Source organism: Mixophyes fleayi, chromosome 4 (assembly GCF_038048845.1).
Source record: "Mixophyes fleayi isolate aMixFle1 chromosome 4, aMixFle1.hap1, whole genome shotgun sequence".
NCBI classification, from domain to species: Eukaryota; Metazoa; Chordata; class Amphibia; order Anura; family Limnodynastidae; genus Mixophyes; species Mixophyes fleayi.
In genome coordinates this window covers 33,308,943-33,336,869 of record NC_134405.1, presented here as the reverse complement: position 1 = coordinate 33,336,869, position 27,927 = coordinate 33,308,943, and the positions used below count along the sequence as shown (strand labels likewise).

The 27,927-nt window shown below is 42.6% G+C and overlaps 1 protein-coding gene across 2 annotated transcripts in view; it reads right to left on the bottom strand.

Annotated features, from left to right (window-relative positions):
* The window catches only part of ACHE (acetylcholinesterase (Yt blood group)), a 56,736-nt gene extending 29,508 nt beyond the window's left edge, over positions 1–27,228 (bottom strand). Inside the window, exons 1-4 of one of the 2 annotated variants that reach the window (XM_075206529.1) lie at positions 27,057–27,228; positions 20,223–20,365; positions 16,866–16,953; positions 13,924–14,005 (exon numbers count right to left, since the gene is read on the bottom strand). The gene's annotated coding sequence lies outside the window, so the exon portion shown is untranslated. The remainder of the gene's footprint in view (positions 1–13,923; positions 14,006–16,865; positions 16,954–20,222; positions 20,366–27,056) is intronic. The other variant, XM_075206527.1, reaches the window with a different exon arrangement.
* Positions 27,229–27,927: the final 699 nt, after the last annotated feature.

The window sequence follows — 27,927 nt, the reverse complement described above, 5'->3', positions numbered from 1 at the left end:
AGCATAGTGAGGGGGGAGAGATACATATAGTATAGTGAGGGGGGAGAGATACATATAGCATAGTGATGGGGGAGAGATACATATAGCATAGTGATGGGGGAGAGATACATATAGCATAGTGAGGGGAGAGATACATATAATTATAGTGAGGGGAGAGATACATATAGCATAGTGAGGGGGGAGAGATACTTATAGTATGTTGAGGGGAGAGATACATACAGTATAGTGATGGGGGAAAAATACATATAGTATAGTGAGTGGATATAGATACATATAGTATAGTGAGGGGATGAGGGGAGATAGATACATATAGTATAGTGAGGGGAGATAGATACATATAGTATAGTGAGGGGATGAGGGGAGATAGATACATATAGTATAGTGAGGGGATGAGGGGAGATAGATACATATAGTATAGTGAGGGGAGATAGATACATATAGTATAGTGAGGGGAGATAGATACATATAGTATAGTGAGGGGAGATAGATACATATAGTATAGTGAGGGGAGAGAGATACATATAGTATAATGAGGAGAGATATCCTTCTGGCCATATCTCTAGAAGGATGTAAATACATTAGAAACTGTACAAAGAAGGGCAACTAAAATAGTGCATCTTAGGTTCCTGGGTTGCTTTTTACATTTGAACATAGAACTGAACAGCAGATAATAACTTACATAATTTCTTTCTCCTCTTCTGCCCCGTTAATGAAGTCTGCCCTTTTATTGTGTGTGTTTATTTCTGTTTTACATCATTAAATATTTTTGGCCTAAATCTAAATGCATCGATCAATCACCCTTTCTGTAAATAAAGAATCCTCTTGTCCTACAAATCTTAGAACACTGATTTCCTTTGGTATCGCTGAATGTTTCTATCATATCCCCGGTGTCTCTTCTCGCCTTTGTTAGGCTGTTATATTATGTTCAACTCTTGAATTGTTTCCTGGGGGTAAATTTATCAAGCTGCAGGTTTGAAAAAGTGAAGATGTTGCCTATAGCAACCGATCAGGGGCCTGATTCATCAAGGTACGCAAACGCATACGCATCTGTGTTTCATACTTTGAGTGACGCAAACCGTTATATTTGCATTGGAGTTTGAGATTGAGTTGACTTTGAGTGCCGTATCTGCTCTGTTTGCGCTGTTTATGTGGTGTTTTACGTAGCTCAAGTCCCGTTTAGCAGATGCGTATGCATTTGTGTACCTTGATGTTTCAGGCCACCTTGATGAATCAGGCCCCTAGGGCATCTGCTAAACGGGACTTGAGCTACGTAAAACACCACATACGCAGCGCAAACAGAGCAGATACGGCACTCAAAGTCAACTCAATCTCAAACTCCAACGAAAATATAACGGTTTGCATCAAAGTATGAAACACAGATGCGTATGCGTTTGCGTACCTTGATGAATCAGGCCCCTAGTTATCATTTATTTAGTACATTCTACAAAATGACAGCTAGAATCTGATTGGTTGCTAAAGGCAAAATCTCTAATTTTCAAACCCGCAGCTTGATAAATGTACCCTCCGATACGGTTTATTATGAACCATTTAGTGGCTCTTCTCTGACTTGTTTCAATTTTATTACTGTGTTTTTAGAGATAGCGCCTCCAGAACTGTACACAGCCCTCAAGGAGATGTCTTACCAGTGACCTCTAAAGTGGCAAAATCCCTCGTCCTATGTCTAACACATCTTCCTATACAATCAAGTATTCTACTGGGGTTTCCCTGTGCTTGACTACACTGCTTGCTTAACTGTATAACATAGTTGTGGACATGCCGTCCTGGAGACACGTCTACAAATTCAAAGTTGGCAGGTCATAGTTTCCTGGTAATAATGACGGTTTCGATATTCTGCAGCTCTAGACCCTACCACAGTCGCCCGGCATCCGGAACACTTGAAGACGTTTCCAGACGAACATTCCGAGAGTCGATATCTATACCTTCATATCATTTGACGCTATACTCTTTCATCTGTTAATCAGTTCGCATTAGCACTCTAGTAAAACTAAACCCAGGGCGGAATGACCTTATATCGGACCAACACTCTGCCCTATCCTCTATGAAGGAATTGAGTAACACTTAGTAGCTGCTAGATCTATATGTGGAATCAGGTTTTTTTTGAGGATTCCAGGACAGAAGAGAACAGAACAATAAGCGAATATTACCAAGAATTCCGGAGCTTCAGTCATAGCAATTATAGTGAGTCTGGAGCAGAAGAAATGGTAGAGAAACAGGAAGGAAGAGGGCCCTGCTCATAAGAGCTTTCATCCTAAGGAGAAGGCTAACAGACAGCAGGCACAATCGGAGTCAGTAGAGATCAACAGCAGGATGAGCAACAAGGGAAGAGAGAGGTGAAGACAATGAGTATGGAGAGAGGTTTAGGTGGATGGCTGGAAGGCTCTTTGAGGAAGAGGTGAGTTTTAAGCACCCGTTTGAAGGAGCACAAATTAGGGGACAGTCGGATGGAACATGGGAAGTCTTTCCAGTGGAGGGGGGCAGCTCAGGAGAAATCTTGAATTCGGGAATGTGAAGAAATGATCACGGCGGAGGAGAGGTGACGGTCATTGGCCAAGCGCAGGGAGCGAGATGGAGTGTGAATGGAATATATATTATATACATATATGTATATATATATATATATATATAACAACACACAATACATTATTCTCCAGCATATTTGTCTGCAGAATCATAGCCCAGCATCCATCAAAGACCAACACCTCCTTTTTCCCCCACTCCCCAGATACACATCCTCATTTATATATGTGCATCAAACCGTTCAATATGCCTCTACATCTTTCATCCCAGCCTTGTTGTACTCCCCCCTCTCCCCACACATATACACACAGTCCTCTCTCTCTGCTGCAGTAATTTAATAAAGTGTTCTGCAAATGAGCTCACCTCGATGTGAAGGATTTATTACCAAAGCTGCAATGCAGGGTTGATAATGGCCAGGAAGGATTGCAAAATACAACAGGGCCAGTCTGCACTGTAAGTTACATGTGTACATTATCTGTGATTAGAAAACATTAACCAGGGCCGGAATGCAATGTCAGCCATATCTCTACATTATATCTGGTTACAAAACATTAACTAGGACCAGAATGCACTGCAAAACTGTATCTAGGCTGTCTGGCATTAAACACATATCGCAGGGCCGGAATGCACTGCAAACCATATATCTGAACTGGCCAGCATTACAAATAGGATTGTCGCCTAGCAGGTATTTCAATTAAAAAAAAGCAGCAACCATAACTGAAACACCTAAGACAAGCCCAGAACGTACGTTAGACTTTATCACAGCACTGTCTGGCACTGAAAACAGAACACAGGACCAGAACCCATTGCCAACTGTGTTTTCTGCACAGCCAGCATTGAAAACACAGGACCAGAATGCATTGCAACCTGGATCTGGCATTGAAAACATAACACAGAACAAGAACCCTGTGGCCTATTTATCAAAGATTTTTTTTTCCCTGCTTATTACAGCAATAATAATAAAGAAAAATCTTTAAAACACTATTTATCAAACTGTGTTTCCGAGCCAGCTGTGCGTCAATCCGTCTTTGTGTGTATATGTCAACCGGACTGCTAGTTTGCACATAAGCAGAGGAACAAAGATTTGAGTTTTTAGTTCCATTTGTATAAAAAAGAATAAAAGCTTTAATACATAAAAATGTAGTGATTGTTCTAATATATAAATTAGATTATGTCTACCAACACCTACACCCCAGAAACTTAATAGCAACCCTGTACATTTTAAAGTGACCTGTCCCATCTCGCCCCCCGCCGTTCTCTACTCAATGCGGCTGCAAGACTCATCTTCCTTTCTCGACGCTACTCCTCTACCTCCCCTCTCTGTCATGCCCTAAACTGGCTCCCCTTCCCCTACAGAATCCTTTTCAAACTCCTGACCATCACTTACAAGGCTCTCTCCCAGTCTACTGCCCCCTATATCTCTAACCTCCTCTCCATTCACACTCCTGCCCGCTCCCTGCGCTTGGCCAATGACCGTCGCCTCTCCTCCACTCTGATCACCTCTTCCCACTCCGGAATCCAAGACTTCTCCCATGCAGCGCCCCTTCACTGGAACGACCTCGCTCGCTCCATCCGTCTCTCTCCTAATCTGTGCTCCTTCAAATGGGCACTTAAAACTCATCTGTTCCTCAAAGCCTACCAACCTACCACTTAACCCCCTCATCTCCTACACTCGTTCTCCCCTCTCTCCTCCCGGCCCTCCTGTTCTCTCCCCACTTACTTCAACTAGCTCCCTTTGTGCCTGAGTTTTGTTTACCCTCCCTTAAGATATAAGCTCTTATGAACAGGGCCCTCTTCCCTCTTGTCTCCATACCTGTTCTTCCGCTCCGTCTTTACTGCATTAGCCTGCCTGGAGTTTCTGAAGTGGTATTTTTTGTTTATTGTTCAGTACTGTTTCACACTGTATAGTCTACTGTCTGTGCTGTGTACGGCGTTGCGGAACTCTTGTGGCGCCCAACAAATAAAGGATAATAAATAATAATAATAAATATTACTCAATAACTTTTTTCACTACTTTCCTTATGCTAACATCATGCTATGTTACATCATCCTCAGATGAATTTAACTTTTAGTTGAAAAACTATTTTATCACTTAATAAATAATATATGTTTTGCTGTCCCTATAGAGCTCTATGGCAGCTAAAGGTTTAACTACAGCGCTAAGCCCCGTTTGTATATAGGTTGAAGCGAATATAATCCTGGTCACCAGCAACAACCCCAACTTTTCCAGACAAAAGGACTTATCTCCCTCTAATAGCCCTCCGGTGGCTAAGTGGTTAGCACTTCTGCCTTACAGCAATGGGGTCATGAGTTCAATTCCCGACTATGGCCTTATCTGAGAGGAGTTTCTATGTTCTCCGGTTGCTCCAGTTTCCTCCCAAAAACATAGGTTAATTGTAGGTAGGATAATTGGCTGCTATCAAATTGATGTGTGTGTGTTAGGGAATTTAGACTGTAAGCCCCAATGGGGCAGGTTCTGATGTGAATGAGTTCTCTGTACAGTGCTGTGGAATTAGTGGCGCTATATAAATAAATGATGATGATAAATATATAGAGAACCATAGGGCCAGGATGCACAACCAACCATGTCCTTGAACAATTGGGAATCACAGATCATAATATAATATCCAGCATGTTTGGCCATCTACATAGTCGGGAGCCTATGAATACAACAATTTCCTGAGAATTTTTGATTTGCCCCTTGGATGACAAATTGTCAGCAACATCTACTATAGGCAAGTGTAGGTCACAATACACACCATGGGGTAAATGTATGAACCTCCGGATTCTTCAACTCCGGCGAGTTCAGCGTCTTCAGCGCTTAAATTTAAAGCGGTGCTGCCTTGTAAAGGGAGACTTTAAATTTAAGCGCTGAAGGTGCCGGAGTTGAAGAATCCGGAGGTTCATACATTTACCACCATAGGTCCCAAAACTTTGGACTTTTCAAAATCGGGACATTGTGCTCTCACCTTCGATGTACACTATGATCAGATACTATGATCCAAGATCATAGTATGTACACAGAGGAAATAGGAAAGGGAAAGGAGATGGTACACATGGAAGATGTAAGGGAGGGGTGAAGAAACACAGGGGAGACATTCCGCAAAGATGAAGGGACACAAGAGATGTGAGGGAAAATGTAAATACACAAAGAAGACCTCAAAGAACACAGGAGGCACTAAGGAAAGGTGAAGTAACACAAGAGACATGAGGGAGAGGTAATTGGGCACAGGAGAGCTGGGAGACACAGGGTGGGTAGCCTTGGATCATTTAATACAGTGAGGGGCAACCTGAAAGAGGTTTAGTACCCCATGGATATGCCCTGTGACCTCCCTGCACTGTGCAGAGGAAGTCTCGCCACGCGGAAGTTGTCTGTCCCTGTTCTGATAAGATCTGGCGCTCCCGGCAGGAGCCCATCGCTTTATTAATATGTTTTATATTATACTATATATATAGAGTTAAATTGCCACTGAAATTAATTATTCATTTTACATTATCAAAAACACCTAAAACTTATGGGGAACTAGGTGACTCCCAGTCCTCACAGTTCAAATTTCCATATGAGCACTTCTAGATTCTTCTTGGACCACTGGTCAGCTCTATACACATTAGTGGTAATGTCTATATACACAGGACCATAATACACTGCAAGCAGCAACTCCGCACTAAATGGGAAATGTAAACTATAACCAGAGATAACTGCTAACCATATAGTTGAACTATCGACCTGTGCATGATAAAACAAAGGGACAATGATTCCATATTATTGTGCTTCTCAATACAGATCAGTTCATTTACAGCAGACAAATGAAGGTGTGGTCTTCAGGTGGCTTAGCCAAGACACACTGGGAATGTGGTCAGGGCAGATCAGGCATATCAACCTTTGTGTGGTTATTTATTAATTTTTTTAAAACTCTTTATTTTCAACAACAGCATGGATACAATACTGGACATAGTATAATGGGTCACTGAGAATGAAACATAACAATCCCACGAGAATAAAACAGCAAACAAAACGTTTTCCTGTTAGTGTGGACAAACAAACAAAAACAAAACAAAAACTCTGTTGTTGGGGGTTTTCTATTACATTTTCTGTTTTATAACTTATGAAAAGAGAGAGAAAAAAAATGGTGGTGCAGCACGGTGGCCTAGTGGTTAGCACTTCCGCCTCACAGCGCTGGAGTCATGAGTTCAATTCCCGACCATGGCCTTATCTGTGTGGAGTTTGAATGTTCTCCCTGTGTTTGCGTGGGTTTCCTCCGGGTGCTCCAGTTTCCTCCCACACTCCAAAAACATACTGGTAGGTTAATTGGCTGCTATCAAAAAAATTGACCCTAGTCTGTCTCTCTCTCTCTCTCTGACTGTGTGTGTCTATATTAGGGAATTTAGACTTTAAGCTCCAATGGGGCAGGGACTGATGTGAATGAGTTCTCTGTACAGCGCTGCGGAATCAGTGGCGCTATATAAATAAATGATGATGATGATGAAAGCGAGGGAGAAAGGGGAGGATGGTGGAAGAAGGGGAGAAGAAAGTCACAAAGGTAAAAGGTAGAAAGAAGGACCCAGTATGGCACCAGAGGGGGGTGCGACCATCAATGTACCTCTAGGTGTCTCGGGACCAACTTCGTAAGGCTTTTTTCTTACGTTAATACCAGAAAAAAGGGAGAGGAGAGAGAGAAAAAGAGGATATATGGACACGCAGGTCATTAGCAAATGTTGCGGCTTACTGAGTAGAAGGCATTGACGCCTGATGAAAAGAATACCAAGGGTCCCAAACTTTATGGAAGTGTGGGATTTTGTCATGAAGAAGACTGGTAAAATACTCCATTGATGCGATGTACCAGACCCAAGAGATTATGCACTGGAGACCCGGGGGGCGGGGAGACTTCCATCCCTTAGCTATGTGCAAACGTATCGCGGCAGAAACATGTTGCACCAACTTATCACTGTGTTTGGTAAGGGATTTGACCGGAGAGCATAATAGTATAACCAGCGGGTCCAGAGACACCTAAATCTCAAAAATTCTAAAAATAAAAGTAGAGACCTGAAACCATAAATTAGAGATACTAGGGCACGTCCACCATATGTGGTAGAAGGATCCCACACCCCCACAGCCCTTCCAGCACAGATCCAACGCACCTTGGTAGATTTTATGGAATCTCGTGGGGACCATATACCACCTTGTATATACTTTGTGTTTGCTCTAATCGAAGAGTTGATGGAGACCTTGGAGATCCTGAGTCTAAGCCAGGACCTTCCCTCCTGATCCAGAATTATGCAAGTGTCAAGCTCCCATGCAGACGGTTCATTGAGATCTGATTCTGGGCTCAGAAAAACATGGTAAACCAAAGATATCAATCCTGGAGCTCCAATTTGGTCCATACAGCTCCTCTCAAAAGGTGTAGACTTACGCAATATAGATGCTCTGCATTGGGCTTGTATAAAGCCTTGTGTGGTTATTTTTTAATTGGGGAATGTTGCCAAATATGGAATCACAGTGGAAGCACAATAACACATACATGGATAGTCATGAGCTAGCAATTACAGCTAGTACGAATATAGGTACAAATTCCATGAATGAATGTGAGTGAACAAACAACAGAAGACTCAACTTAAGACATGACATCGGGGTCGTACAAGGTCAGAAAGACATTGAGACATAGGTTACAGAGGACCCTGTCCATAAGAGCTTGCATCCTAGATGGAGCGGGTAATGAGAGACAGCAGGTGAAGATAGGACACGGGTAGATGTGGTGACCATACGTTTAAATTTCACTACCACAGGTACACAATTACACATAAACTCACAACAGCAAAGATTATCAGAAGCCAAAAAATTATCTAGTATGTCTTCGGAGGAAACCAAAGATAATTTGGAACTAGAAAGGGTTCAGAGAAGGGCGACAAAATTGATAAAGGGTATGGAGTCATTAAGTTATGAGGAAATCTTAGCCAGTTTAGGCATGTTTACTTTAGAAAAGAGGTGACTAAGAGGAGATATGATTACTATGTACAAATACAATAAGGGTCAATACAGACAACTTTCATGGGAACTTTTTACCCAAGGACTATACACAGGACACGCGGTCACCCCCTAAGGTTAGAGGAGAGGAAATTTTACAACCAGCAAAGGAAGGGGTTCTTTACAGTAAGGGCAGTCAAGATATGGAATTCAATGCCAGGGAAGGTTGTGATGGCAGATTCAATAAATATGTTTAAGAAAGGGTTAGACAAATGTTTTACGAAAAAGTGTATCCAGGGATACGACCGTTAATTAAAATGAAGGATAGTAGTGGATATAGGGTAAAAATAGGACTGCAATATTGGGTCTGGGGGAATTTTCACAATTGAAACAGAATGGCGGTTATTTACTCTGGATCAATTTCAAATATAAGTGCAGGATTGCAGGAGATCCAAAATAGGTTGAACTTGATGGACTGGTGTCTTTTTTCAACCTCATCAACTATGTTACTATGTTACTATGTTTGTTACTATGTTACCTGGTGGAACACCACATTTACTCAAAGGGAACATATAAACTCCAAGAAGATTGGAGTGTGGCATGTCATACTGAGCAACACCGGGCCGTTCTACAACTAGGTCTCTCACCATTCAGTAATATGGTATAAAGTAGTACACAATCCTATTACTTTCCATACAGCCGTATAAAACTAAACCCCCCAACAACATGACCTGGCCACTGAACATCATCAAAACACAAATCTATTAAAGTTTATAAAAGTGGTTGAAGTGGAATTTTAGAAGTGCTGGTATGGAACTTTCACTTTGAAATGAACGGCCTGGAGTCCACCTAGGCCCCCCGAAGGTTTAGGGGTTTTGAAATAAATTTTAAATGCATTTTTACACTATATATTATAATATAAAACATATTAAATGATGCAAGGCTTTCCCTGTGTCCCCCATGTGTCCAATTACCTTTTCTCTGTGTCCTTCCACCTCATATCTTCTTTGTGTCCCTCATATCTCCCATAATATTATAATACAATTTTCCAAAATCCCTGTTCCTGCTCCTATTATTCCCTCACTAGTGAATTCACACTTTTGCCCCTTCATCATCACAATGCAGTCTCCTTCATCACGCTGTGCCCCCTCCTCCCTAACACGGCGCCCCCTCCTCCCTAACACTGCTCCCCCTCATCATCACACTGTTTCCCCCTCCTTCATCACACTGCTTCCCCCTCATCATCACACTGCTTCCCCCTCATCATCACACTGCTTCCCCCTCATCATCACACTGCTTCCCCCTCATCATCACACTGCTTCCCCCTCATCATCACACTGCTTCCCCCTCAGAGCTGGATTAAGGCTTCGGGGGGCCCGGGGGACTTAAGACAGGGGGGGCCCTAAGATCTAAAATTAAGGGCATAGTGACACATCCTGCATTACATCACCTACAGCCCACAGTATGACACTTACAGCTCTCACAGAGGGCTCGCTTAGGTTGTCTGCATAAGAAAAATCATTGCTTCCACAAACTAAAATACTGTACATTAAAACAATCATCAAAACACCATATTAAAATGGGTATTGACACCACACATTAAAACTAGCAATGATATCACACATTAAAAATACTATTGATAATGTACACTAAAACTAGCAGTGATACCGCATGCTAAAACTAGCAATGATACCGCACTTTAAAAATAAAATTTATAATGCACATTAAAACTAGCAGTTATACCGCAAATTAAAAATACCATTGATAATGCATCACTGGGCATGGCAAGGCCACCCTCCTACAGACAAAAAAACTGCATTGTTGTGTACACCATTGAACGGTCACCAAAAATTGGGATTGTCCCACTAGAATCACAACATTTCACAGACTTTGCTGCTCTCTCCTACCTGTTCTTCTCACTTTCACCACCTGTGCTGCAGGTTTCTTTAGTTGCGGCTTGTCTGGATCCTGGAATATTAGGGGCCCTATTTGGAGAAAAAAAATGGGTACATTTAGAAAATTACACCCACCCCCGGCGTTAAATCAGTACCATCCATGATTAATAATTAGGCCTTCCTCCAGCCCAGGATTAAAATAATAGTATTCACATTTAATAAATAAACCTATTTCCCTCCCTACAAACAGCCCCAGCAATAAATTAATAGTATTTACATTTCAGAAATATACCTATTTCCCGCAACCGTCACTGCCATTAAATAATTCATAGGCACATTTAATAAAGGGACCTCATTCTCCCCAAAACACCCCATCTTAAATTAATTGTCCCCACTATTGTGTCTCTCCCCCCCCCTTTTCCTCATGCTGTGCCTCTCCCCCTTTTTCCTTACTGTGCCTCTCTTCTCCCCCTTTTTCCCCCATAGTGTGCCTCTCTTCTCCCCATTTTTCCTCCATACTGTGCCTTTCTTCTCCCCTTTTTTCCCCCATAGTGTGCCTCTCCTCTCCCCCTTTTTCCTCCATACTGTGCCTCTCTTCTCCCCCTTTTTCCTCCATACTGTGCCTCTCTTCTCCCCCTTTTACCTCCATACTGTGCCTCTCTTCTTTCCTATTTCCTCCATACTGTGCCTCTCTTCTTTCCTTTTACCTCCATACTGTGCCTCTCTTCTTTCCTTTTACCTCCATACTGTGCCTCTCTTCTTTCCTTTTACCTCCATACTGTGCCTCTCTTCTTTCCTTTTACCTCCATACTGTGCCTCTCTTCTTTCCTTTTACCTCCATACTGTGCCTCTCTTCTTTCCTTTTACCTCCATACTGTGCCTCTCTTCTTTCCTTTTACCTCCATACTGTGCCTCTCTTCTTTCCTTTTACCTCCATACTGTGCCTCTCTTCTTTCCTATTTCCTCCATACTGTGCCTCTCTTCTTTCCTATTTCCTCCATACTGTGCCTCTCTTCTTTCCTTTTACCTCCATACTGTGCCTCTCTTCTTTCCTATTTCCTCCATACTGTGCCTCTCTTCTTTCCTTTTACCTCCATACTGTGCCTCTCTTCTTTCCTATTTCCTCCATACTGTGCCTCTCTTTCCTTTTACCTCCATACTGTGCCTCTCTTCTTTCCTATTTCCTCCATACTGTGCCTCTCTTCTTTCCTTTTACCTCCATACTGTGCCTCTCTTCTCTCCTATTTCCTCCATACTGTGCCTCTCTTCTTTCCTTTTACCTCCATACTGTGCCTCTCTTCTTTCCTATTTCCTCCATACTGTGCCTCTCTTCTTTCCTTTTACCGCCATACTGTGCCTCTCCTCTTTCCTTTTACCTCCATACTGTGCCTCTCTTCTTTCCTATTTCCTCCATACTGTGCCTCTCTTCTTTTCTATTTTCTCCATACTGTGCCTCTCTTCTTTCCTATTTCCTCCATACTGTGCCTCTCTTCTTTCCTTTTACCTCCATACTGTGCCTCTCTTCTTTCCTTTTACCTCCATAATGCCTTTCTGCGTTATTCCCTTTTTTTTTTTTTTACCTTTCTGTTAGCTTCTTTCTTCTCCTCTCTTCTGTCTTCTTTTTTCTTTCCTGGTCCTCTCCGCGCTGCTCCTCACTGAAGGACAGGCGTGACTTGATGACGTCACCCCTGTCATTCAGTATCAACAGTGCAGAGAGGAGGGAGGAGGAGGGATGCCAGCGCCGCGGTGAGGTGAGTAGTGTATCTTTTTTTTTTTTTTACTACCCGGCTCCCCCCACCAACGAAGGGAGCCCCGAACCCCCCCCTTCCGCCGCCACTGCTAAAAAGAAAAGTGTAATAAAATAAAAAAAATAAATAAAAAATCAGTAGAAGTTATGCGCGCTGCGGCGGGGGGCCCTCGGAGAGAGGGGGGCCCGGGGCACGTGCCCCCTGTGCCCCCCCCCCTTAATCCGGCTATGTTCCCCCTCCTCATCACACTGCTTCCCCCTCATCATCACACTGCTTCCCCCTCATCATCACACTGCGCCCCCTCATCATCACACTGCTTCCCCCTCCTTCATTACACTGCTGCCCCCTCATCATCACACTGCGCCCCCTCATCATCACACTGCTTCCCCCTCATCATCACACTGCTCCCCCCTCATCATCACACTGCGCCCCCTCATCATCACACTGCTTCCCCCTCATCATCACACTGCTTCCCCCTCATCATCACACTGCGCCCCCTCATCATCACACTGCTGCCCCCTCATCATCACACTGCTTTCCCCTCATCATCACACTGCTTCCCCCTCATCATCACACTGCTTCCCCCTCCTTCATCACACTGCTTCCCCCTCCTTCACCACACTGCTGCCCCCTCCTTCATCACACTGCTTCCCCCTCCTTCATCACACTGCTGCCCCCTCATCATCACACTGCTTCCCCCTCCTTCATCACACGGCTGCCCCCTCCTTCATCACACTGCTGCCCCCTCTGTTCTTTCCTTTCCTTTCTACGATCTTCTTTTCTTCTGACGTCTTCTTTTCCTCTTCTGACTTTTGGCTTCTCTCTGCGCCGCTGCTCACTGACAGTGTCGGGACGGGATGACATCACGCCCGACAGCTAGTCAAAAGGGAGCAGCTGTGCAGGGTGAAAGGAACAGTCACCGACTATTTTTTTTTCACAGGGCCGGTGGTGTAAGGTAGTGCGGGTGAGAGTCTGGTTGGGTGAGGCAATGAGTTGCATAGGTGGAGAGCAGCGCGTGAGAAGTCTTGGAGACAGGAGAGGGAGGAGGTTATGAGAGGGGAACAGAGGTAGAATCTCGATTTGAATCTGGGTGTAAGTACACTCTGCCTGCCATTACATTCTGTATGTTAACAGACAGAACACACTGCAGTATGTAAGGTCTCATCAGAACACATACAAAAACAAAATATATTATAGAATAAATGAACTCTAAACAGCATAATCATTAATAAAAATATGGTTGGTTTAAAAAAAAAAAAAAATCTATAATTGTTTACATTATATACAGAAACCAAGATGTTCTTCAGACGTACTGCACATATAATGCATTTGTATGGCCTATCTTACTTGCATACACATGTCCGAACATGAATCAGGCTCATAATCTCAGCATAAGCCACGTGTAGCCCCAATTCAGAGACATGTGCCACCAAATACGATATTGACTCCCCCAGGCCCTCTGGTTCCCAGGATCAGCTGGCACCACTGACAGGCACATATTATTATTATTATTATTATCATCATTTTATTTATGTGCAAGAACAACTCACTCTGATTGGCTGCAGTTATACCTGCCCAGTGCATACAATGGGCTCAGTACATAAAGGTCATACTGGTCAGCTTTATGTATTAATGCATTACTTTGTGAGACCATGTGTAGACAAAGGGTGTTGTGGACATTGTATAAAGTATTGAGATGCCAGGGTGTGGAGAACAATAGCAGGTGTGTAGCACAAAAAGGCAGTAAAACTGGTCCTGGGTAAACACCCTCCAACGTTACCTCCGCAGTCAGTCCTACGAACAGAAAAGGTCAGGTACATTTCATCAATCCATGTTTCGTCCCTTTAAAGGACCACATAAATCTAAAATGCAAATAAAAATATGAAAAGGCGACTGATTACATTTACAGAATATATATGTTGCATTTCCCATGGCATGACAGAACAGTGAACGTGGTCTACACGTTACACTCATCCAGCTTTTTAAACAGTTTTCCAGATCAATTTACTGCTGGTGAATCTAAGTACCTCACCAGTGATACTGTCTCTGAGGACCTCAAAGGACTACAAGTCCCATCATGCAATGTTTACCTATTTTTATTATAACGTACTTTATGCATTTGAAGTACCTCATGTAACTAAATATTGGATCTGGGTAGCACGGTGACAAACACTGCTGCCTCCCAGCACTGAGGCCAAGGGTTCAATTCCAACTAGGGGCTAGATTTACTAAACTGCGGGTTTGGAAAAGTGGAGATGTTGCCTATAGTAACCAATCAGATTCTAGCTTTAATTTATTTAGTGCATTCTACAAAATGACAGCTAGAATCTGATTGGCTGTTATAGGCAACATCTCCACTTTTTATAAACCCGCAGTTTAGTAAATATACCCCTAAGGCTCTATCTGTGTGGACTGATCTGAATGATTCAATGTTCTCTGTACAGTACTGTGTAATATGTGCTATACAAATACACAATAATACATAGGACAGTAATAATCAATGACAAGGAGGGACTATAATATAAATATATAATATAGAAGTCAGAACAGTTTTGTTTCTGCAGAAAATGAAACAGAATTTGCACATATTTCAGTGGAAGGCCAACCCAGACCCTAATCACTAACTGGGAACAATAAATATAATGCAGTGTATGATACTATAGATATTCTCACCTCTTTTGCCAGTTTACATCAAACTTAAATATTTCACTCTTTTTGTTTCTCACTTTAACCCCCAGTCAACAAAAGCTGACGATGTAACTTAGTATTGGTAAGGGAGCTACACTACATGGCCAAAAGTATGTGGACACCTCTTTTAGCCACCCCCATTGCTAACAGGTGCATAAAATCAAGCATACAGACATGCAATCTCCAGTCTTACTTGTCAACTTTTCCTCGTTGGCGTCAGCGAGATCCCGGGGGAGGTGGGTGTGCGGGGCGGGGCTTGATGAATCATTTTGGCACTGCCCACTAAACGATTTGCTACAATTTTGGCTAATTACAGCAGGGGCCAAGGCTAAGATGACACAATATTTGCGCCCCCGACAGTTACCTATTGCGGGGGCGAGAACTGGGAGGTTGCCCTGCTCTCCCGGGAGGTCTCCCAGAAATGCGAGAGTCTCCTGGACATTCTGGGAGAGTAGGCAACTATGCGTTAAAGAAAAGCAGCTAATGAAGTGCCTTTTACATTTCTGTCTCCATTACTGAAGTCATGTTGTCTTACCTGTCAGTCTTTGATTAAATCTTGGTCTCCATGAAAATGGCCACCTCCATAGGCATCAATACATGGACATAGGACACAATTTCTGAACTGTGTCATCATGCCACAAATGGCGAAGCCACCCACGTCTTGTACTGGCTCAGCATCAGGGAGAATGCCAGACTCTTCAGGGAGTGAGGGAGGTCACCCCTATTTTAGGGAGTCTCCCTGACATTCAGGGAGTTGGCAATTATGGTCTTAATCAGCAGTAGAATGGGTAGCGTTGAAGTGCTTGGCGGCTTTCAATGTGGCACTGTCATAGGATGCCACCTATCCAACAAGTCAGTTTTGTCAAATTTCTGCCCCGATCAACAGCTCAGCCACGAAGCAGCAGGCCACATAAGTCCAACGAATGGGACCGCTGAGTGCTGGAGCACATAGCGCAAAAAAATCATCTTCCTTTAGTTCCTTTAACAGGAAATGTTAATGCTACAACATATAATTATGTTCTTGAGAATTGTGTGCTTACAACTTTGTGCCAACAGTTTGGGGAAGGCCCTTTCCGGTTTCAGCATGACAATGCCCCCGTGTACAAAGCCAGGTCCATCAAAAATAAATGGTTTCTGAGTTTGTAGAATAACTTGACTGGCCTGCACAGAGCCCTGACCTCAACCCCATCGAACACCTTTGGAATGCCAACTGTGAGCCAGGTCTTATCGCCCAGCATCGGTGCCTGACCTCACTAATGTTCCTGTGGATGAATGGTGGCAAGTCCCCACAGCCATGTTCCAAAATCTAGAGGGAAGTGTTCCCAGAAGACTAAAGGCTATTATAACAGCAAAGGCAAGATCAACTCCATATTAATGCCCATGGTTTTGGAATGAGATGTTCAACAAGCAGATATGGATGTGATGTTCCAGTGTCAACATACGATTGGCCATGTAGTTTAAATTCCAGGAATGCTTGGGACTCAGTTGTTTCCAGATAAGGGTCTTTTTCCATAATTTGCAGCACAACCCCTATAATGTACTCAATTTAATTTAAAATAGTCCCCAGTCATCAGCTACTCTGCCTTATGGTATACCCCTCTTCATTAAATTATTTAGCAGTGCTCCTCACAGTGACTGCAGGAGGAAGCACTTTGTGATTATTGCTGCATGTACAGCACTCTTACCGTTTAGCAGCAGTTATTTACTTTTTGTTTATTTCTGGCTTTCACAACTCTCTGGATAATAGGTTTACGGATAAGGGATTCCGTACCATTATACATTATTTATCTCTTTAGCACATTCACTGCAGTATATCTCATAGATGTTGGAAATTAGTATTTCTGACAAACGTTTAGGAAGTTGTCAGTGTATACTTCACACCTCTAAGTATAATATCTTTTCCCTTTTAGTTCCGCTCATGTCCGCTCCCCCAATGACAAAGGGAGAATCAGGTATTTAGAATGTTATCATCATCATACTTAGAACCTGTAGGTCTGTAGATAACCACCACTAGTCACCTCGCTACCTCCTTACCTCTGGCAAACCTCAAACGCCTCCACTCGACGTGCTGCCCAGAACACATAAGAATGGCCCACAATCCACACCGGACATTGAACTGGATCTGAAACAGAATAAATAAACATACATATAGTAACAGGTTCATTTTCCCACATGACCTATAATCATGAGCTCAGTCACCCTAGGTATCACAATTTCTTACTTCCACATTCCATATACGCTCTGTTCCATCCATGCCACGCTAACCACCACTAGAGAACATTGGGATGCACCTAAACCGGTTTTGATCCCCTTTTTTCATCATAACGACCACTTGTAGGCAGGGCCGGATTAACCCTAGGGCTAACTGGGCTACAGCCCAGGGGCCTCGGGCATCCAGGGGGCCCTTGGAAGTGCTCAGCAGCAGTATTGGTGGGTCGGGGGCGGGGGTGCCCATGGCGCAATCAATGCTGCTGAGCACTTTCACTGCGGTCCTTCCCCGGCATGCTGTAGTCTCCTTACTGAGGAGATCTCATGAGTCTCACTCTCACGAGATCTCCTCAGTAAAGAGCGTACAGCGCGCCGGGGAAGGACTGCAATGCCAGGAGAAGCAGGTAAGTGCCTTGGGGGCAGCTCGGGTAAGGGGGGGCCCTCACGGGGGAATGGAGGCCCCCTTAGCCCAGGGGCCTCGATTCCCTTAACCCGGCCCTGCTTGTAGGTCACGTACTTTCTCTTAATCATCTCTTCTCTCTCTCAGTTTCTCTTTGTTCTGCTAACATGTGCACATACATATAAAAAAATCTAAATGTAGAGTTAGGACACCAACCAATCTCCACTTGCTGTCATAGGATATTTAATACAAAAATGTATCCAGATATAACATGTGCCAATGAGATTTCTGATCCTTTTTAGCCAAGCTACAGGAACAGGTGAACTCTGTATTTTTAAAACCATCCAATGCCTGCAGAATCTCCCTCCTCCCTAAGCCACTGCAATAACAGGCACCAAGACATACAAGTATATCTTCCATGGACTGTCATATAACACCTATGTAGATGTTCACTAAACATCACTAAACCATATAAAATGTCATAGAGCAGTTTCAACACAACGCTTTAGAAAAAATAGTTACAACCATGGTAAACATTCAGGTTACGGCAATTCTTCCCTTATTGGCCTCTCATTGCAAACATGTAGCTGGCGCTTCCTTACCATGGGCCCCTTACTTACACTGGTCCCCTAGGCCAAGAGTTGTCAACTTTCCACTGAAAAGCAGCCGACATGTTGGCCATTGTTAGATCCCGGTTACACAGGATCTATCAGTGCTGAAAGTGCACTGAAAGAGAGAACTGATAAGATTTTATCTAGTGACACCACTACGGCATAACAGGACAGAGTCAATTAGTGATTGTAAAGTAATTCTCTGGAAAGGGCCCCTCACTGGACTTCGGGCCAAGAAGAAGTTTCCTTATTGGGAAACTGCATGGCCATTTTTTATTTCCAACTCCTCTCTGTTTTTTTTTTTGGCAGGATGCTTGCATGAAGATCTCATGGCCTTCTTTATTACGGGAAGTAGAACACACCATTTCAGTTACCAAAATGATGGGCTCTCCGCAGAGAATGAGAGTCCCGGTTTACACCTAAGAAAGAGGACCTTTCACGGGACTTGGCTGACAGATTACAGTCACTCTGCTTAGTTGTGTAAAAAACAGAAGTTTGAGACAAGCGGAGTCCACTATAAACCAATTCTGGCAATTGCAGTAAACAAAGGGCTTACCTGCGCATATAGAATGTACAGAATGTTCCCTATGAATAAAATTTGCTTACCTAGCTATGCAAAAACAAGAACTAACCACAAAACCACATATTTGTATATTTAAGTATGAGATCTACCTTGGAACTCCCCAGTCAGTGTCTAACAACAAATAGATAAATAATAATTTAAAAGCACATTACCGTGAAAAAAAAGTATATTTTATTCAAAAGTTACAGGACGTCATATTAGGCAAGTATGTGAACATTTTTTCATCACAGTAAGGCCACTTGGGGGCAGTGCAAAGGCAGCCTGGGGAAGGGGGATAAAGTCCAAATCAATTTGCACAAATAGTGATAAAATCTTGCAGCCGGATCTGGGGAATGACAGCAGATTTCACACTGTCCACATAGGTAGAGACTGCAGAGCTTCATCCAGCTTTTCCCATTCATTTCAATGGAATTTTCTTTTCAATGGGGTTTCTATGTGTAGTCAAAGCTGGACACTCCATTGTAAAGAATTGGCCATTGGGGTTGATGGGAAAAGCTCCACGATCTTTGGTCAAGTGCGTTTTCTCGCAAACTGTCCAAAATTCTAATTTGAAAGAATATGGCTTTTTGACATATCCACCCTTTTTTTTGGGCGATTTTTACTAAAGGTGTAATAATCAACCGTTAGCAGATCTCCCCCTATCTATTCATATTATGGTGTCTTCCACTCTTTTAAAGTAATGATGACATACAGAAATATAGAGAGATGTAAGGGTTCTTTGTACAAACAAATCTATATTTATATGTTACACTAAACATTTATTGAAAAAATGAAAGAAAATATAATGGGATATAATTTCCCTTCCTGCCTCAAGGGTCACAACTAATTGGACAGCCTCAAACACACAGCTTTAATTCCATATCTTCATTACAAATATCAGACAACTGCATCTGAAAAATGACCAGTCACATAGCAATAAAGGGTATTTCATCGTTATTGATTGGGCTATTGTTGCTCTATAAAGTGAATAAGAAAATTAGCAACTTTTAGTGTCATTAATCTGGCTACACATTGGCCAAGCAACAGGATCAGTGCAATCATTGAGGATGCTTGCGGACTACCTGATATGTGGCCAGAAGTCTGATATTGGCTGGGATATTGCAGCATTTGTACCCAGCATTAATCATCTGGTTACACAATCTAAGGAGGCTTTGAATATGCTCTGGAAGTGGACATTATAAAAGATATTTGCATTACCAAAGAATGGTAATTTCAAAGGGTGTTTGGGGCAGGGCGTAGTTAACGATGTTGCAATGTAAGTTATTCAGAAGGTAACTGCTAACACTTCTCTATAGAGTTCTACCACCTGCCAAATTATTTTTATAGACAATTTCAACACTGCCCTCTGCAGGCCAAACAAGGTACTGGTCTCCATTAAAACTCATCTGTTTGTGAAAATTAAAGTGATGTTTTCTCGGTTGTCAACGCGCTAAAGCACAGCTCCATTACTTGTCTATTTACAAAAGTGTGTTGGAGTTTACTATGAAAACCAAGCAGGCTGATTGACGGTTTTCTCTTTTGGGTTACTGTCCATATTTAAATTATTCCAATATATTCTGCCCATTCCCTCTTCCCTCCTGTCTCCATACCTGTTCTTCTGCTCCGTCTTTACTGCATAAGCCTGCCTGGAGTTTCTGAAGTATTGGTATTTTTTGTTTATTGTTCTGTACTGTTTCACCCTGTTTAGTCTACTGTTTGTACTGTGTACAGCGCTGCAGAAATCTTGTGGCGCCTAACAAATAAACGATAATAACAATAATAATAATAAATGCCACCAACTTTGACTCCACTTTTTTCAACTACATTTTTCCCAAAAATAATTGCCTGCCTGGCATTATCTATTATGTACTATGGGGAAACTGCTATCATTGGCCCTTAATTAAGCAAGAAACAGTCAAGGGAAAGTCAAAGGGCTAGATTTACTAAGCTGCAGGTTTGAAAAAGTGGGGATGTTGCCTACAGCAACCAATCAGATTCTAGCTTTCATTTATTTAGTACCTTCTACAAAATGACAGCTAGAATATGATTGGTTGCTATAGGCAGCATCCCCACTTTTTCAAACCCGCAGCTTAGTAAATCTAGCCCAAAATCTTCTTTGGTGGTGCCGTGCACATCGATTTTCACAGGAGTGCCTAAATTTCTGGCAAAACACATGGGTTTGGCAGCGTTTGTGGAGAAGCAGAAATTTTCATCGGACAAGGAGGACCAAGGCTTATTATTAGCTGTGATTTTTCCATTCATTTCCATTAACAATGCATGCCAATGTGATTTCTGCTCCCATTTAAGTGATTGCTTATTCAAATAATTGAAAATAGATTAAAGTTTTGCTCAGCCAAAAATCACCTGATATTATGATGTTTACTAGATTGGCGAGTTTGAGGAATGAATTATCGACAGATTTATGTCAACCATTGACAGATCTACCTCTAAGCCTGCTCTAGTCAACTGAGTTTCAGATGCAGAATGCAGATAAAACGCACATGACGTCTGACTGCCAGAGGGCGCTGTGAAAGCCACAACAATGCTTACAGCAGCAGGTTTATTTTATCGGTGTAATCTGCATTCCATTCATTTAAAATAAGGCTTCGTACCAAATACATGTTCAGGAGCAACAGAACATTGTGTTACTGAATGAAGTTCTAACCTGTCTTATTAAATAAAAAGAGAGACAAAATGCTACTCAGCCCTGTCCTGTAATCAACAACCACACTTTTCAATTTTGATTGTGAAGGGCTAGCAACCTCAATGTTCAAGTGCAAATCCTTGCTCCACTTCCCCCAAATATCCCTCTTGGTGACATAAGAGGCTCATTCCCTATTGGCACACTCACGCCAACACTGACTTCTGTGATATCACCATTTTGATTGACAGCTCATGCTGAAGTCACACTGAAATTCCACGCGTCTCACCCAGGTCCAGCCTGCAACTTACCCTTTCCTAATTGTCCTTTTTTGAGATCAACAAATAAACAAAAAGTATGTGTTTGTTGCCTACATTTACTATAACAGTGACCTCCCTTCAGCTCCATCGTGCTACGCCTAGTTTGCAGCATGTGCACACTGATAACAGAAGTGTCCCTGTTTAGCCATTTACAGTGGTTCGTGGGATGACACACAGAGGCCACCACAGGAATGATAGAGCAAACGATTTAGAGGGAGAAATCAGCAGAGCCACAGAATGGAAAAGTGTCAAAGCAGAGTCCTGATCAGGCCATGAAAGGCAGACAGCAAACTGAATGGTTTGGATGAGATGTACGACTTGTGTTTGAATGTGGAAATGGGAAACAATTTGAACCCCCTACATTCATCTTTTACTGACAATAACCATGCACAGGTCTATGAAAAGGCCACATAAACCACGGTGGCTAAGTGGTTAGCACTTCTGCCTTACAGCACTGGGGTCATGAGTTAAATTCCCGACCATGGCCTTATCTGTGTGGAGTTTGTATGTTCTCCCCGTGTTTGCGTGAGTTTCCTCCGGGTGCTCCGGTTTCCTCCCACACTCCAAAAACATACTGGTAGGTTAATTGACTGCTATCAAATTGTCCCTAGTCTCTCTCTGTCTGTCTGTGTGTGTGTTAGGGAATTTAGACTGTAAGCTCCAATGGGGCAGGGACTGATGTGAGTGAGTTCTCTGTACAGCGCTGCAGAATTAGTGGCACTATATAAATAAATGGTGATGATGATAATAAACCTTTGTGGCAATGGTGGAGAAGTAGCACATTATTGAATATATAATTATGCATATTAATTTATCATTGCTATAAAACTTCAACCATTATTTCTACTTACTCAGAACTTATGGGATGTGATGGAGGTTAGAACCATGGAAAGCTCTGGTGATGACGTGGCAAGGAGGCAGGCGAAAGAATGCCAATCCAAGCCTGAAATTGTGCAGTTGACAGTAACATAGATCATATACGTGACCGTGTAGAGTTCGATGACCGTTCAACCTCAGGCTCGTTGCCAAGATTATAGAGTGATGACATCCGACATCACTATCAGCATCCACCAGCATTAAAATAATAACGGACATAGAAGGATTAATTTATGAACAGGAGGTGCCGGTAAGTGCATTCCTGTGTCTACGAGACTCTATGTGGAGAAATGATGAGCGAATACATTTTGCACCGGGTGGGCAGATTGTGGGTGGTTATACTTAACTATGAGAGTTTAAGCAATGACAAATGACCAGAAACTTACAGGACAACGCAGGTGCAAGTGTCTACTACCAACCTCTCTCTCTATGGAAAATGTTTTGATCAAATACATTTGTTCCCTAGCAACATGATCTGTCCAGTTTCATATACAAAATATACTGGATGCACACTGCAAAATATTTAGTTTTCCACTGGTGCACTATCTACTCTCCACTATCTGGACAGCCCAATGTATTTTCATGCCTGGAAAATGTAGAAAAGCATTTAGGTTTGTGTGGAGGCAGAAAATCTGAAGAAGCGCACTTTGCAAAATTGTAAAAAGTCAGTAATTTTACCTTTTAAATAATTCATTAATGGCTTAAATTACTCATAACCACGAGGGGACGTGAAACTGCCTTTGTTACATGTGGTATTTATTGTGTGCTTGCAATTTTTGTTTTAATACATTGGTCAAAGTCTACTGTGGTGCATCTGGAAAGTGCGAAATTCATCTACATAGGAAAAGACCCAATCTCGGCTAACTTTTACATAGTGCAAAATTCAAGTGAGAAAACCTGTTGGCCCTTCCAATAAAGCATACAAAGGCTTTTTCTTGATACCTTGTTTTGCAACTCTCTCATTGGACGGTGTAACATTTTGCTGTTTCTTGTTCCACAAACACATGCACTTTTGCACAAACCGTGGTGCACTTGTGCAAAGATACAGTGCATCCGGAAAGTATTCACAGCGCTTCACAGCCTTGTTCCAAGATGGAAAAAATTCCCTTTTTCCCCTCAAAATTCTACATACATTACCCCCATAGTGACAACGTGAAAAAAGTTTTTTCTTGAGATTTTTGCAAATTTATTAAAAATAAAAAACTAAAGAAATCACATGTACATAAGTATTCACAGTCTTTGCCATGAAGCTCAAAATTGAGCTCAGGTAGATCCTGTTTCCAATGATCATCCTTGAGATGTTCCTACAGCTTAACTGGAGTCCACCTGTTGTAAATTCAGTTGATTGGACATGATTTGCAAAGGCACACACCTGTCTATATAAGATCCTAAACTTGACAGTGCATGTCAGAGCAAAAAACAAGCATGAAGTCAAGGAATTGTCTGTAGACCTCCGAGACAGGATTGTCTCAAGGCATAGATCTGGGGAAGGGTACAGAAAAATATCTGCTTTTTTGAAGGTCCAAATGAGCACAGTGGCCTCCATCATCTGTAAATGGAAGAAGTTCGGAACCACCAGGACTCTTCCTAGAGCTGTCCGGCCGTATAAACTGAGCGATCGGGGGAGAAGGGCCATAGTCAGGGAGGTGACCAAGAACCAGATGGTCACTCTGTCAGAGCTACAGCATTCCTCCGTGGAGAGAGGAGAACCTTCCAGAAGGACAACCATCTCTGCAGCAATCCACCAATCAGGCCTGTATGGTAGAGTGGCCAGACGGAAGCCACTCCTTAGTAAAAAGCACATGGCAGGCCGCCTGAAGTTTGCCAAAATGGACCTGAAGGACTCTTAAAACCATGAGAAACAAAATTCTCTGGTCTGATGAGACAAATATTGAACTCTTTGGCGTGAATGCCAGGCGTCATGTTTGGAGGAAACCAGGCACCGCTCATTACCAGGCCAATACCATCCTTACAGTGAAGTATGGTGGTGGCAGCATCATGCTGTGGGGATGTTTTTCAGCGGCAGGAACTGGGAGACCAGTCAGGATAGAGGGAAAGATGAATGCAGCAATATACAGAGACATCATGGATGAAAACCTGCTCCAGAGCGCTCTTAACCTCAGACTGGGGTGACGGTTCATCTTTCAGCAGGACATCGACCCTAAGCACACAGCCAAGATATCAAGGAGTGGCATCAGGACAACTCTGTGAATGTCCTTGAGTGGCCCAGCCAGAGCCCAGACTTGAATCCGATTGAACATCTCTGGAGAGATCTGAAAAAGGCTGTGCACCAACGCTTCCCATCCAACCTGATGGAGCTAGAGAGGTGCTGCTAAGAGGAATGGGCAAAACTGCCCAAAGATAGGTGTGCCAAGCTTGTGGCATTATATTCAAAAAGACTCGAGGCTGTAATTGCTGCCAAAGGTGCATCAACAAAGTATTGAGCAAAGGCTGTGAATACTTATGTACATGTGATTTCTTAGTTTTTTATTTTTAATAAATTTGCAAAAATCTCCCAAAAACTTTTTTCATATAGTCATTATGGGGTATTGTGTGTAGAATTTTGAGGGAAAAAGGAATTTATTGTATTTTGGAATAAGGGTGTACCATAACAAAATTTGGAAAAAGTGAAGCGCTGTGAATACTTTCCAGATGCACTGTAGGTGTGCGCGCCAACATTCCAAAGATGCAGGACTTTTATGACTTTGTCATTACATTTCCTTTAAAGAGGAACTGTCATGTCTCAGCTAAAGAATATTTTGCACAGTGCCTTTTGTACAATGTATAGAGAGAGCATGAATATCTAAGGTCACTGTATGAAAATGCCAACTATCCGCTGCAGAGACAGACTCATGCTCGCTCACTGGCACCTAGCTCGTTTGTTTCTTGAGTGTAGAGGAGCCATAGAATAAAGACAATCAATAGTGAGCACCCGACAGTCAGCATCTGTATATAGTTCTATGATGGAAGTCAGGGAATCGACTTATCCTGAAGAAGAATTTCAGCTTGTCCCCTTTTGTAACCTGACCTAACGACCTCATATTAGGTACTAGGGAACAGAGGGACCAGGTAGGTAAAAATAAAGCTTATAAAGATTATTTTACCCCCCCTAGGAGGTTCACAGCAACAACAATTCCACTAAATAGTAAAGGTGCAGGGAAACACAAAGACAACAACTGAGTAGCATTATTGGATTTTAGGTCCCTCCTCAGACCTGACTTCACAAAGGGCATATAATGGCAATTCAGAGGTCTAAAACTCCACCAAGTGTGATCATGATCCAGGGGTTCACATCCCACACACTGCTGACAATCGCAAGCAGCTACAGGCCCTCCCGGCTTTTGATGGGCTCATTCTGACTACCTGGATCTGAAAGAAACAGTGAGGCAGCAACCAACTGCTTCTTGCTGTGTAGTGGTCCACATAAATCAGCCAGACGGAAACCTGGATCCAGAGCTTTGGGTTACCTGAAAAGATCTCCCTGCCCCTCCCTGAACATGGTGTGGGTGAGCCTTTGACTTAGGTATAGCTGGGGACAGTAAACATGGCGTTGGTGTGCCATTGGCTACGGTAGATGGGGACAGTTGGGTGCTGGCACTCCACTGGCTAAGTTATACCACTTTCATACTGCCGCCCCGGCAATATCCCGGGTTGTTAACCCGGGATATTGCCGGGGCACAGGGCAGTAAAGATAACAAGAATCCCGGGTCGGGCGGGTTCATACTGCACCTGCCCGACCCGGGTTTTAGAAAAAAAAAAAGTGAAAAAAAAGATTTTAATTACTAAAAAATACAAAACAAATGTGTACTTAACTTATTTTCAGCCAGCGGTGTCTCCGGTGCGTTGCCGGCTGTCAGGGGGACCTCTGGGTACTAAAATGACGTAATTTCTAGTCCATTAGAAATGATGTCATTTTAGTACCCAGAGGTCCCCCTGACAGCCGGCAACGCACCGGAGACACCGCTGGCTGAAAATAAGATAAGTAAACATTTCTTATGTATTCTTTATTTATTAAAATCTTTTTTTTTTACTTTTTTTTTACTTCACAATTTTTTTTTTTACAGTATGAATGGTGAGACCCGGGAATTACACGGGTTGCACCATTCATACTGCAGGCTAGCGGGGTCCAACACGGGAATTACCCCTCGCAAAATCCCGGGTCTAAGTCCCGGGATTTTAGACCCGGGATTTTGTGGTTGGACTATTCATACTGCACCAAGACCCGGGTTTTTCAGCGTGCCTCTGCAAAAACCCAAGTTTTTGGTGCAGTATGAATGGGGTATTACTTGGAGATGGGCTGGACTGGTCAGGGGTATCGTGAATGGACCCTTTCTCAGGAATAACTCGGAAGTGTCTGGGATGGAGGCTTGGGGATAATAAGAAAGCTAATGCATGATACAAAGCTAATGCAGGATCTTGCATGACACAAAGCTAATGCAGGATCTTACATGATACAATACTTAGGTCAAGTACATGCTACGACTAACACTAGGACATAGAGAACAAGGCATTGTACAAAATGTCTTATATTTGAAACATGATAAGTTTTTTTTAAAGTGTGAAGCTCTCCCATCAGCCTTTTGCAATAGCAAAGAGATCACTCTCACCTGAAAGCAAATCATGAGCACTGATTTCCCCACTGCTTACAGGTAGTCGTCTCTCCAGCTTGCTTGTTGTCTCCACCTGCACCCATTCCTTACACCCTCCCATAAGTGAGGAAGGTTAATAGTGCAAAACACTCAATCTGAGCATACACCTCTTTCCTGCACTTAGTTACACAAGTTTCTGTAAGTGTCCTGACCACTCAGAAACTTTTGGACTGTACTAATAACTGGGGGAGTCCCTTTAGCACATCAATTAATCAATTTGTTTTTTTCTGGAATTAGTTATAGTTCTCAATTAACACAAAAAATACATTTACCTTTGCCAGGGAAATGATTAAAAACAGAAGTAAAAAGTAACTATTAAAGAGAAAAAGGAAACAGATGGAAGACTTTCACCCCCTTCTGTAAAGCTAGTGGACTCTTCCAAACTGCAGGAATCACATGATCAGAGATACCAGTACATATTACAATACTGTATATGCTTGTGTCAGAACTAGGGCTAAGATAATAAGTATGTGAAGGTTCTAAATGAAGATAGAAGGTTCTAAATGATTTGTTTACAACCGATTAAGGGGAATTTATGAACCAGAAATATATATGATGGTGCACAAATGTTCCCCGTCTTGCAGCTATGTGCATTAGTTGGAGTATAATCCCGTTTTTATGTTTATCTGTGCGAACTCTTTGCTGAAAATTTTGCATGTTTTTTTTCTGCAATGCACATACTGGCAAACTCCCGGACCCCCTCTTTGAATTGATTAAGACTCTCCCATTATTTTTCCTAAAATACTGCTTATTTGAACATAATTATGTCTTGTATACGTAGAGGGAGTTCCTGATATTCCTTCATTTCAAGCGTTTCATTGTCTAAAAG